Consider the following 15,546-nt stretch of genomic DNA (forward strand, 5'->3'; position numbering starts at 1 on the left):
GTTAGATTAGGTCTTAGGCCTAACTCACACCCCAAAAGCTAGCTCAAAGGGAGGATTGTCCAAGCCTTATAAGGAGTCCACCCATCTCATTAACCACTGATGTGGGACCTTTGTCATTCTTTAACACCCCACCTCACGCCCAGTGCTTAGCATCTGGTGCGTGAGCAATTTTTTATTTTGGGGGCCCCAACATTGGGTGAGATGGGCCCTGCTTTGATACCATGTTAGATTAGGTCTTAGGCCTAACTCACACCCCAAAAGCTAGCTCAAAGGGAGGAGGATTGTCCAAGCCTTATAAGGAGTCCACCCATCATTAACCACCGATGTGGAACTTTTATCATTCTTTAACAATTATAGCGCAAAACTTTTTATGCTTATCAATATATAATACTTTCTTTCTTTTCACTTTTATTTGTTCGTTATATTAAAAAAAATCTTTATATTTTTCTCTCTAACATTAATTATTTATTTCAAAATTATTTTCTAAGACTTAAAATTATTCAATATTCGTATTAATTATTATTTCTTAAAGAGCGTATAAAATTTAAAGTGAACGGAGAGAGTATTCTTTAACACAATTTCTTTTTCTTTCTAAAAAGAAGTATTGTTAATTATATATGTTTTTTTTTTATCAAACGCTTATGAAAAAAAAAAACCTTAGGTGACATCCTCATTCCATATATTTATCAAAGTAACTTTCAAACAATTGGCAAAGATATTTGGATAGGTTCCAAAATTTACATGAGATCACAAATTTGATAGTGATGTATACATATGTTGGCACTACATAAAAATAAGGAAAAAGGGCCTGATATACCCCTCAACTTTGTCATTTGGAGCTGATGTGCCCCTCGTTATGAAGAGGCTCATATATACCCTTACCGTTATACAAACAGCTCACATATACCCCTACAATTACAAAATGAGCTCACATATATCTTTTATTTAACGGAAGTGAAAAAGTTAGTTTTAAATTTATATTTTTGACTTTTAATTTTCTTAAAAATTATTTAGGGGTATATATGATTCTTCTAGCAAAGTTCAAGGTATATTTTAATATTTTTTATACATAAATTATTTTTTGACTTCTTTTATTATAATTATTTGAGTTTCTTATTCTTATTTTATTTTTTTCTTTCATTCCTTAGTGTAAAGAAAAAAATTTAAAACTATTTTTTTGTGGCCATATTATAATTTAAAATTTTATTTTTTTGGTCTATATTGTAATTTAATTTTTGTATTTGAAGAAAACAATTTGGTCATCTATAATAAGTTTTATAAGAATATTAGTGAAACATAAATAAATTTGACCATCAAAATAATAAATTTAAATTAGTCATTTAAATAAAAAAAAAAGTTAAAAAAATATATATGTTTGAGGAGGATTAAATATACTCATATGGGATTATATTTTTTTAAAAAAATAATAAAAAATTAACCTGAAATTAATTTTTTTCATTTCCGTTAGAGGAAAAGGGTATATGTGAGCCATTTGTATATAAGTAGGGGTATATATGAGTCACTTTCATAACGAGGGATATATCAGCTCTAAATGACAAAGTTGAAGGGTATATCACACCCTTTTCCCTAAAAATAATAATAAAAATAAAATCATGTTACACGATAACGATTCTTTGCATACGGAAATAGAGACGTGTCAATGTTGCGCCTTTTTCCTTTTTCTCTTTACTTGATACGATAAACCATTAATTTAATCACTTTACCCCTTTTTTCTAATTAATTATTCTTATTTAACAAAATATATAATTAGTAAATAAAACAATTGGTCGGTGCCCCATTAATACTATTTATAAAAAAAAATTCCATTATCTTTTTGTAGTGGCACAGAAAGTGGATTTCATGAATACGTTTTTCTTTCCTTTTTAGGTATATTATTATGATTTTTGATTATGGGTTGTTTAGAAAGGGATTATTAGGGGAAGAATTAAGATAATGTTGTTTAAGTTTTTGATTAGTGTTAATGATGCATCTTTTTCTATGAAAGAATCTGCTGAGTTGGAGAGAGGTAGTTGGATTTATCCAATGGGAAACTTTTTTGTGGTCCGACAATAAAAGATACGCATCCAATTCACCAACAAATATTGCAAAAAAGCATAAGGATAGAATTTTCGTAAATGACATTGATGACCACATACTTAAAAACTTTTTTTATTTATGTATATATATGATTTATGTGGTTGTGTCTAATTTATATAATATTGAAGTCAATACCATCATCAAATGAGTCCTGAGTATGAATAAGATTCTTGGTAGGAAGCGCTTCCCTTCAAATGAGATTTTACGTGGCACGAATTTGAAATAATTGAGCTTCAATACAGATATCGAACACTAAATGAGACATTAAAAAAAGTCAAACATGCATAATCATCAAGCTTGTACATTCTAATTACTCCAAATAAGATTCTACGTGGCACGAATCCAAAATAATCGAATGCTAATATACATAAAAAAGTCAATACGTAAACAAACATGCATAACCATCAAGTTCGTACATTCCAATTAGAAAAATAAGTCATTCATTCCCTGTGTTTTAATTTGTTTGACTTGATATGTAATTTAAGAAAATAATGAAGATTTCTGAATATTACTATTTTAAATTATAGATATGTCAAATGTATCAAAATATCTATTAATCTAGTGATTTTAAACATGTCATATGGGAAATGAAATTAAGAAGTTGCTAAGAGAGGAAATAGTCAATCGTTTTCAAACTGAATAAAATAAAAGTAAATCAAATAAATTCAAACAGAGGGAATACTTTTTAGCTCTTAGTAAACTATATTAAGTAAATTATGGATTGCTTATTTCTTTTCTCTAATAAATGAAATGAAATTCAGTATCAATAAGGAAAAGGACCGTACATTACAATGAGACAAATTAAAGCCTTGAGGTCCAGGATATTATCTTCATGATTTCCTTTTCACACGTTGCTAATAGTTTAGCTGATTAATCCGACATTTCTGGCCCACCAAAGAGATCTATAAATGGTTTTAACTTTTAATTGTTGAATTAGTTGCTAATTTCCTATTTTTGTGCATATAATAAAACAAAAAAAAAACATGGAACGTTCACATTATTTAGGAACATCTATAGAAACACATAACTCGACACTAGCGAAATTTATTTAATAATTTGTCGATTATTCTTTTACTTGACATCCTGAAAAGTACAGTACAATATTTAATAATATTCTTCTAATAATTTAATTGGCTAATTAGGGTTTTTCCTTAATACTACACAAGTAATTAAATATTTTATAACCAGACAAATATTTATCACTTATTTTAGAATTTAGATCACAAGTTTTATTATTTCTTAAATTTCGTATCAAGTCAAACTAACTCATATAAAATGAAACGGAGGCAGTAATAAAAAAAAAGGCATTAATGAGGTTTGTGGATAACTTTATACGTACTAGCTAGCCAAGGTCATTACTTTTTACTATTATTAACTACTTTATGAGATTTTCCAAGATCAAATACTTGTAAAGCTGTCTCTGGAGAAATCTCGACGTATAGTTCAAAAGTTGATTCACTTTTTGATCATGCATGCATATATAGGAATCTTGGACATGTTGATCATAAAACTTAAAAATAAAATGGTGTCCAGCTTGTTCATGTGATAGAATGGAATTTAAATTTGTTAGTGCTTTGATGATTTCATGTCCTATACAAGGGAAGGGACTGGTGACCAAAAGTTGTGCCCATAATTGGCTCTACCTGGATCCCAAAGGCCAGGGTTTAAGGTTGCCCTTTTTTTTTTTTGGTTTCCCATCCGGTCCGGAGCCCACATTGGAGCTCCGATTAAATTCGGATTGCGCTCTGCAAGGCCCATTCGGGAGTGGCGCTCCCAACAGGATTTTCTCCATACCCAGGGATCGAACCCGAGACCTCTGGTTAAGGGTGAAGCACTCCCATCAGTGCACCACAACCATGTTGGTCAGATTTAAGGTTTAAGAGTACAGATTTAAAGTTATTCCCTCAAATTGATGAGTAGATCCATTGGGCTAATAATTCAACTTGTGATAGCTCAATTCTTTCACTAGTTATATATGTGATACGTAGTTGGGCTATTATATTATATTATATATATATATATATATATATATATTCCTGATCCTGAATAGCCTTGGACAAAGCAAAGCATATTGGGGAAGATCTTAAAATGTTTAGTGAATTATTGATTCGTTAAAAGATATATTAAGAATCTATTTAAAAGTTCTGGGTGCCATATCGTTAGATTGATGGAACCTATTTTGACCTTGTAAATAGCATTTTTGGATCACTTCGATTTGGTTATTCATCCTTTTACTTTATGATGACAAATAGATCAAACCAGAAATACTATGATAATAACCTATAGTGCAAACAATTTTTTTTCCAACAATTATTATTCATTTAATCCCATCTATCAAAGTAAGAGATAACATTGTAGTTGTTTCCACCACAAATTTGGTATGGGCTTGCATGCCTTTTTCCTTGCCTATACCTCTAGCAAACGAACCTTGTATTTTATAGACTTGAGAATTCATGGCTTGATCGACATCATTCTTCATAACAATCCTCAAGATTTTATATTTATTTCAAGATCTTTAGAAAAAATTATAATCTTGCTTTCTTGATATAATGATTTATGTATCTATGACAAATTTCTTGAATTCTTTTATATATTTATTTACCTACAGATTTTGACCCCATCTTGATAGTCTGAATTTATTATTTTAATTGTTGCTAGCTTATAGGTAGTTATCCTCAAGACTTTGGACTTGTAGAAACTAACTGTAATTCCTAATTTTCAACAATATCCTAGCTAGATTGTTGAAGTTTACACAACTCAATATTGTTTCCTAAACACAATTTTTAGAAAAGAAATAAATTCTAACCCGATTGAATTTTCTAATACTTAAAAACTAGACTTAGAGACCGTATAGTATATGCCTATGGATCAAGTTCTTCAAGATAATTCTTTGTATCAGCTGCGCTTCAATCTTTATTTTGAACCCTCTCAAATATTTCTTTTACTTATATGATTTTGTTCTATATTTTTCTCTCAATGTACGAGTGTGAATATATCTCGTTAAAGACTTAGAAATCTTGCGTAACAAAGACTCATATATATCCAGGATGTGCTTTGTGTGAACTTACGATATTTTAGTCCTAACTCGAGTTGGACTCTTGGTGCTGGAATGATAATACATCCCTATTGCCTGTTGGCTGTTGGCTGTTGCATGAACAACGTTTCATCTCCTTGACAATTATCAAAACAATTCAAACTCATCAATACGTTATCTTCATATATTCTTTGCATTTACCACAATCTTAATTAATAGAGGATATTGTTCCTTCATAATAATGTCATCAATCTATAGGATTTGCGTCAACTCATGACTTATTTGGGTCCTCCAACAAGATAGTTTGAGAATTTCAATTTTATGAAATATATAACTATGAATTCATGGAAAGATTTTAGTAAAAGAAAGAAAGTAGAGGAAGATGAACGGATCATTAAAAAATGTGGAACAAGATTTAATGATACAAAATATCTTAGCTTAGAACCAAAATCTGAGCGTGCCAGGGTCTAGAGAGATCCAAGGATTGGGTGAAACGTCTTACTAGAGTTTGTTTATCTTTTTGATAAGACGTTAAGGAGTCCATAAGAATTTTAAGAATTGGATTGGGTGAATAAAACTCTCGATATCGAATTTAGAGTGAAACATGTTGGTTACAAATGTCAAGATTTGAAGGTGCGTTGTAAAATGAGAAATTTTGAAAGGATTTTTGAGGTTCTGTCCCATGTTAGCCCCTATAGTGGGTGACACACCTCTACAACGATCAAATTAATTCATGATATAGCGGGAAGTTCTTCTATGGTGACACCGTTATAGCGGGATGGATCGCTATGCTGCGGTAAATCGCTAATAATTCAAAAAAATTCAAAAGCGCACATTTTACTCAAGAACATTTTGGGAAAGTGATGTGTCGTGAACTCATAGCACATTTAACGCCCAAAAAAAAGATTAGTGCAAGAAGTCGAGCATGTTTTTATGGATATGATGGTTCTTTTGCTAATGTGCAGGTAAAAATACTTTGAATCAATGATGGAAGGAAAGGAGTAAAAGTGAAGTGTGAAAGTGAGAGAGACTATACGGTTGGCTATATGAGGCACGAGCCGCGATGCTTTGTACGGACCATGAAGATGCTCATGGAAGTGATCTGGAAGGAATGAAGTTTAAGTGTAACAAGACGAGATCCTAGACGGGCCGTGATGCACTATACATGTCGTACAGTGGCTCGTGAAGAAGCTACAGTTGAAGATTGACAACTTTTTATCTAAGTGTGGGTTCACGAGGGATTTTGACGGGCCATGAACAACTTCACAGACTGTTACCTTGCTCGTGAGTTGAGTCGACTGTTATGTTTCCTACTTCGTGTATGACTCTTTTCTAAGACTATTTTAATTCCTTAGGGTTTATTTTTATATGATTATCGAAACTCTGAGACAAGTTATGTGTGGAGAAACGATAGTTTTCTTTTTGACACACTTTTGGTTGAACACTTTAGATCAATTTTGTGATCTTGATTAAGTTCTCATATCAAGAAGCTTTTGGTTTTGCAATTATTTTAAGTCTATTTCATTATGCTTTCAGTAATCTCTAATGTTTGTTTCATTGATAATATGAGCGGCTAAACACCATAACTAGGGTTGTGGGAACCATGACTAAATCCCAACGTTGAATTCAAGCATGAGTAACTTTTGATTGATAACCGCATATGTCGTTTCTATATTCATAGTGAATGTCTTCTAATGAGTGCACACATTATAACATGCATGTTTCATCACTTGTTTGAGAGAAAAGTAATGATTAGGAAAATCTAGAAATGAATTTTATTAACTTGTTTTAAAGATTCGAGCTCGAGAGAGGATAGTTTTCTTAACAAGTATGCAAGCTTAAGATTTCAAAACACTCTAAGACCGAGAGGAGAAGAGTGAAAGTCATCTAATAGGGCTGAAAGATGTTTAGATGTACATAACTTGCTATGAACATATGAGATTGACAATAAATCGTTATTCGTGTAGAATTTGAGTTGTAAGTTAAGGGTCATGGGAACACATTCCTATTCTATCTAAATCAAACATTAAATCTTGAAACTATTGTTTGCTGTTAACATTCAACTTTAACAGAAATTGGTTACTTGAATACAAAACAACCCAATATTTACTTTTCACAATTTATTTCTTTCGGAAATATTAACCACAACTCAATTTTAGTGTTAGTTTTACTGTAAATTCCATGTGGGATCGACCTCAATTGCAATTGAGTTCTATAATTGACTTCGACCATTTATACTTCTTAATTGAGGTGTAAGTTTTGACGTATCAAAAGTGTAGAGGCGACCTAGGGCGATTTTCATTAATTTTTCATCTTAAGTCATTGTAAATGATTGTATTGATAAAAATAATGTTGAGTTACAACCTCCTTATATAGGAGAGAATTGTAGAGTCCTAAGTTAACTATACTTAGGGCCCGTTTGGCCATGCGATATGGTATCATGATATGGAATCATGATATGGTATCATGATATGGAATCATGAGATGAAATTGAAGGTTTGTTTGGACATGCGATATGAAATTTTTGTGTTGTATATTTTCTCATAAACATAAAAATCTCATAAGTTGTAAAACTATTAAAATAGCCCCAATTGTTTATTCAATCTGATCAAATAAACAAAAAATTATAAAATCGCATAATAAATTATTACAAAGTTATTTGTTCTCCACTTAAGTAATTGTTTCATCTAACTATAATTTAATAAAAAAAATTGAACATAAATTGTAGTGTACTAGTCTTTAATATAATCCTCCCACATAGTACGAATAATTTCTCACGTTGAACTTGCATTTCTCGATCATGTGACCGAGAAGACGAACCAACATTGTTACTTTGAGTCATTTGTTGGTCAATATCCTCCGCAACTATATCTTCATGATCATAGACCATAACTATTTTATCACTACTTTGGTATTCTCGCAAATAATTATGTAACACTGCACAAGCTATAACAATTTTCACTTGTGTATTAATATCATAATGGTTCATGCCTTGTTTCAGTATTCTAAATCTATTTTTCCAAGCTCCAAAAGCCCGTTCAATCACATTGCGCAGAGATGAATGCCTATAATTAAATAGTTCTTTGGCATTTTGAGGCTCTCTTTCACTTCCTCGGTAATCTTGCAAAGGATAGCGTAGTCCTTTGTATGGAGCTGAAAATCCTTTTGTGTTTCGAAAACCAACATCAACAACATAATATTTATCTACCAAAAAATATTTTATAAAGAATTACTAAAAGCAAATGTGACGTAAATGAGACAGCTTTGTGTAAATAAATAATATTTATTCTAAGGATGTAATTTAAAGTTACCATGTGGTGGAAATGGAAATTGTGACGTTGGTTCAACAAGTGCATTCTCAAGTACTTTACTATCATGTGCAGTACCTTCCCAACCAGCAACAACAAAGGTAAATCGCATATCAAAATCACAAGCACATAAGACATTTTGTGATGTTCTTCCTTTGCGATTACGATATGCTTGTTGCACCGCTTTAGGAACCTCCCATTCTATATATGTTCCATCAATCGCAACACAATCCTACCAAATAAAAAATACATCAATATTAGTTTAGCGAATATAAAATAAATTGGAAGCATTATAGAATGTACTTCATAAAAATAATGTTTGTAAGAGTAATAAAAATAGTGCTTCCAAGACAATGCAAAGTCATAAAATAAATGTTATCTCTTTAAACAAAGTTGATAGGAAATATGTAACTAAATACTAATAACTTACACATAAAATATAAATGTGCACTTATTAAGGCCATAAAATAAATTTATTAATGTGATTGAAATTTTACCTTAAACCAAGGCCAAAATCGAGTATTATGTCGAATTTTGGAATGTAAACCAGTCATATTTTTTGGTTGTATAAATGTTGGTGCCATCTTGCTAATTGCCTCGGTAACTATTTTAACATGCCGGTTAATTGTTTCAAGTGAACGTTGAAAAGTTTCACAATCGTGAGGTGTGAGTTAAAGTGACTATAAGTTGGTGAGAATAATAAATTTTATGTCGGTGAGAATAATAAATTTTAAAAAGTAATGATGTGATTATAAATTTTATTTACATATGAAACAAATGGTTAGTAGATATAAATGTGGGGTTGTTTTAACAAAATTTAAACTCATGGATCAATTATTGTATTAAAATATCACCATATAATTCTATATCATGGTTTTTGGAGAATATGGTATCACCTCTCATGATATGAAATCATGAGATGGAATTAGCGTAAAATCGCATGTCCAAACGCTGATTCCATCTCACGATACCATATCGTGATATAGTATCGCATGGCCAAACGCCTACTTAGAGTCCTACTACAATACCTATTACTACTATATAATAATAATAATAATAATAATAATAATAATAATAATAATAATAATAATAATAATGCAAATATAAATAATCTAATCCTAGTTGTACTGTAATCCTAATCATAATCTAATCATAGTCGTAATATAATCCTAATTAATATAAATAGTCTAATCCTAGTGCGACTCTAATTCTAGAGCAGTGTTGTAAATTCGTCAGTCAGCTTCGTTGGACCTGTTCCTTTGACATGTTCCAATCGTCAGCTTCCTTCTTCATCAACACTTGATGTAGACACGTCAGTCAGCTGCGTTGAACCTGTTCCTTTAACATGTTCCAATCGCCAGCTTCCTTCTTCTTCAACACATTACTCCCCTAACCTGGTATTTTTCAATTCTTAGGCCTTAGAATTGGTAGTTGAGACTCTGGGGAAGGATTTGGATTGACTTAGGGTGAAAACCATGTATATTAAAGATTGTGGAATATAAAAACCCTTAAAATTGGTTATAAAACGCTTGTTCATGATTATGTACCCATGATTTACTAGGGTAACTATAAAATTGGTAGTTCTAGGTGAAATAATGATGAAAAAAGCCTTGAATTTGGCGGAATAATCATGAGACTGACGTTGGGTTGGGATTAGGATATAATTCATATATATATTTAAGCCATTTTGGGTTGATATTGTGTTGTATTGTTGTTTAAAGATCAAGAACAAGCTAAACTTCATAACGTGGGGAAGACTAAGGTTCAGTAGAGCATTTAGACTTGGTTTGAAGTAGGTGATGGTTGAAATATTTCAATTTTGCATTATGTGTGCATGTTATCTGTTTCGCTAGTATTACTTGTACAATACGTGGTTAGGTAATTAAAAAGGGATGAAAATGAATTGATATCTTGTTGTTAATCTTATGCAATGAACTTGTCTTATTTGCTTGTGAATCTTACAAGCAGGGTTGTATTCATTGTGATTGTGTGATGTTTTGATTATAGGTGGGCTCGGGTACCACACATGGTACATATTATTGGTTGACTTGGGTACCATGCCTAGTATAGATTATCGGTTGACAAGGGTACCATGCCTCGTACGAAATATTTATTGATTGGCTCGAGTACCACACCTGATACATGTACTATATTTGTTGGATCGAGTACCATGTCTAGTACATGTTGATTATTTTATGTGTGTTGATTCCATGAGTGAATCAAGTTTATTTGTTGTAGTATTGTTGGATATATTTGTCGTAATTTTTAAGTCAGGAGGACTTGGATTCATGTTTATATTTTCATACTTGAGTTATGTATGTGTGTTGCCCTCTTTTACTAACTTACAATGCTTTTTCATATTTTGTATAATTGGAGCTGACCGATTATCCTACTATTACACTGTGAGTTTTGGGTATTGATACTGCATTTGCTCTTTCTTTGTTGAGTACTAAGCATATTCCGATGACTGCTACGCGACCTCAGTTGTGAATCCTATGTTCTCTGAATTCAAGGGTGAGCTGCTTCTTCTAGATGTCGTGAAATTATCTTTTCATTCTGATCTATTGTTCAGACTTGACTCCTTTTATTTTGGGGTTGCATCCCCGCATTCTAGACTATGATAGATGTTTTGGTAACCAACTTTAAGGTTCTAGGGGAATTATTACATGTTTCTTTTATTTATAATGAATGTTGTTTTAATTAATGAAAATGTTACCTTAATGACTTAAGTTGAGTATGTATTGGGTTGACGATTGGTTCTCCCACCGAGGGTTTAATTTAGTGTGAATACCTCTCACGATGATTTAGATTGTGACAGTCCACCCCTGATTAGTGTCATCCACCACCAAAGCATTAAAAAGTAAGATCTAAAATAGGAAAAAAAAGACTTAGAATATGTGTGAAAGAAAAACTATACACTTATATAAATAAATATATATCAATTCTTCTCATTACATATATTCTAAATCCAATATATGAATTTCATGTATGTATTATGCACTATATACACTTTATATACATAATGTATATGTGCACCAACTATTTATAAAAAAAGTGTATTATGCATATATAAAACGTAGATATACTTTTCATAATATATATATATATATATATATATATATATACACCTCTGGTACATAGTTATATAATATATATATACACTATTTATACCATGTCAATATATTACATCACTATTTATACAATATCAATATAATACATATACACAAAATCATTTTAGTTGAATTATTTTTTATGAGAAAATTTCAGAAATAGCAAACATAATAGGCATAATAAGGCTCTATAGCTATAGTTTCGATAATTGTGTTCCATAGCTATAGTTTCGTTTGTTATGGAGCTTGCGGTTTGTATATTTCTGTTTATAAATTTTGTATTTATACATTTAAGAATTTTTTAGAACTCCGTTTGTATATTTTGCTTGCCAATATGCAAACAGGGTAATTTATTATGAATTGTACATAAATAGCTAGGGTAAACATATACAAAATTCTGGATTTATACAATCAAGAACTGAGTTATTCAAATTCAAGACTTATACAAACCAGGTGAATTATACAAATCGACGAATTATACAAATCAAGTGAATAGCAAGAATTGGGAAAACTGTAGTCACGAATTACAATTTTTCTTAAACGGTAGGTACTAGGTATAGTACTTAAAATTAGCAAAATTGTTGCTATTAATTTTTTCATTTTTTATTACGTGTACAATTACATAGGAAGCCTTAAAAGGTTTCCATTATGATATCTTAAAAAATGAAGTCTCAACCTTTTGAATATTATAAACATTAAAAAAGAAATAAAAAGAAGCCCATTTTGTAGACTTTGAACGTTTGTATACAGATTTTCAAAAGACTTGTCAGCCCAATGCTATTGTATAAACTGACATTTCTCTATATTAATAAGATTCTAATTTGTTTCTTTTCTTGTAAATGTAAAATATTGTTCTTGAATATTTTCCAAACGAAAAAAAGATAACAAGCTTGTGTAAATTATTAATATAAATAAATTAGTAAAAATATCTTGGAGTGATTGTCATTCTGCTTTTAGAGCTTTCTATTCACAAATATAAATTAATATAAACAAATTTTATGATAATAAATTTCCCTTCTTTATTTTTAAAGAACATTATGAAAATTGAATATGGGGGGCGGGGGGAGGGGGGGGGGGGGGAATTACAGAGATCAAGCAACAGTTAATTAGAGCATGTGTGTGATATATATGATACACATCATTGTGTGATTCCAAAAAAGAGAATCATATTCTCCAAAAAAAAATTGGTCCATCTTATCATGCAACAAATCATGACTCACTACCAATAGAGTTTTAAAAAAAGAAGAAGTTGAAATTGCAGAATTATTTGCACATGTTAATATTTATTTTGTCACTTGATTAATTCACCAGTTTTTTTTTTTCCCACCTGGTGTTTGGAGTCCATATTGGAGCTCCGAATCATGCACAGGGCCCATTTGGAGGTGGCGCTCCCAACAAAATTTTCTCCATACCCAGGGCTCGAACCCAAAACCTCTGGTTAAGGGTGAATCACTCCCACCAGTGCACCACAATGTGGACATATTGTTTTCTATATATCTTCATGTTAACTTTTGCAAAACCAATCAACATTACTCGGGAAAATTTGATTTTTCATTAAAATCTTATGCCTTTGGGATCATGAATAATTGGTGGAAGAAGTTTAGTCTATTTCAATAATTCAATATGTCAGTTTGAATTTTAAATTCATGTTTTTTCTATTTGAGATTTTTTATAAATTCATTTGATAATTATCACTTGTAGATATGACTGGCACGAATTATATTTGAGACTTTTTTTTAATTCATTTGATAATTATCTAATAAGGAGGATTAAGAGTAAAGGTGGTTTAGTAAAAGTCTTGCGGGTGGATTACTAAATTTTTCAAGGGTCAGAATGTTGGCATGAAATCTTGATGGAGAATAGTAGACTGGTTAACATTGTTAGTAGTGATCTTGTATTTGAGAATCTCTATGTGATAGAAGGGTTAAGTTATGATCTGATATGAGGGTGGAATGACCTAAATGGTGGAGTTGACAACGAAAAGGGGTACGGGTGACCGAAGATTGTGTATGGATTCCAAGGTAATGCTACTTGTAGTTGGAGTGGTGAATGAGTGGATCAGGTCCTAGTTGTATATTCTAATTATTTATTCAAGTTGCAGGTTCTTTGATTATTTGCATGATATTATATAGTGAGTATAAGTCGGACAATGATGTCTATCAATATGTGTTGTTTTTACTGATACTATTCTTGCTATGCCACTTGACATAGTCTGATTGCAGGTCAGTGGCATTTCCTAGACGAATGCGAATATGATCTTCAACAACTTTTACTCCTCCTTCCTTACGGTGGCCGGGACCTGTATTGTATTTCCTTTCATAAATTATACTCTCTTAGAAGCTCTTGTACCTGTTTAGACTAGTTTCTAGGAAGGAATATTGACAATTGATTTTCATAATTAAATGAGTTAATAAATTGCAAAAATCTCTATTGTCTTGTATTTTATTGATTATTAACTATAACATGTACAGACTTATTTCCTCCTAGCTAGTACCATTCTCATGCTACTGACAACTCCTTAACATATAAACCTTCATAACATTTTTATAATAAATACTATCTTTTTCTTTTCCAACACCTACCCTATAAAAATGCATACTTATATTATCTTAATTTTTTTTAGATATGCATATATATATATATATTTTTATTTTTTTTGAGCCAGATGCATGTTTGTAGATCTATGCCCTGTACTTTTACTATTAATATGTCTCTTAGGGAATCAATTGGCTACCACAGAATTGAAATTCAACATACATTACTACCTCCGTTCTCTTATAATTGTCATGATGCGCTTTTTGAAAGTCTATTTGACTAATTTTCAAAGTTAAATTAGATTACATTAATTCAATATTTAAAAGTAAAAATCTAAATATGAAAAAAACTATAAATTGTAATTCTTTAAATATTAATATAATAAAAAATATATATTATGAAATATTAGTCAAAGTTCTTTAATAGAAACTGAAAAAAAACAAAGGATACTTAAAATTGTGATATCCTTTTTTTTTGGGAATCCATAATTGAGACATATATCTCTTTTTATAACCAATAAACCAAAGCCAGGTTAAGGATATAAAAAATGCTATGAAAAATTCTTCAAGACTTTATTGTGATATATATGTTCACGTAACTGTATCCATACCCCTATGCTTTGATGCTTATCATCTTTAATTGCACCTCTTTTTCAATTACGTATCTTCAGTTGACATTCTATCTGCGATGGCAATGGGCCAAAAAATTATGTATAAGGCACAACTAGTATAGTTGTATGAAGCTATTATTTTATTAATATTATATTTTAACCTGTGCGGGACCCATTCTTTATTTTCCATTTTGGCATTGTTTCTCTTTCTTACTTTTCACTTTCCTTCTTTTTCTCATTTTTTGTTCTTTCCAAAATATAAATTAAAGTAGTTTTTTTAATTATTTATTTTAATAGAAAATATTTTTTTTAAAAATTGTTATCTTTATCATTAAATAACTACATAAAATATTAATAATTAAATTTTAAATTACAAAAATATTATTAATAAAACTAGAGTTATGTGTAAATATCAAACACTTGTTACAAAATTACACATTAAATATTTAGAAGTTATAAACATAGAAAGCATGGTTATGATTATTATTAGGTGTTTGACTATATAATTCATATATATTTTTAACTGTATTGAAATATATGCCTTAGAGTTGAAAATAGAGTTATGTTTTATTTTTGCAAAAAAAATATTCAAAATAATGTTCATATTATATATAAATACAATTTCAAAAGTGAAAGTGAGTTGCAAAAACACATTATACGAACATGTTGTCCAAATTTAAAAGGATAAACTACCTTATTAGACATACATCACTACTATATATACTAATATTATCTTTACTTTTAAACAATTACATATATTATCATTTTTAGTATTTTATACCATATATTAATATATTATTTGAAAATACTATTAGATACCCACATCCCTTAAAACTATTATTGATTTATCTG

Source organism: Solanum stenotomum, chromosome 1 (genome assembly GCF_019186545.1).
Source record: "Solanum stenotomum isolate F172 chromosome 1, ASM1918654v1, whole genome shotgun sequence".
NCBI lineage: Eukaryota > Viridiplantae > Streptophyta > Magnoliopsida > Solanales > Solanaceae > Solanum > Solanum stenotomum.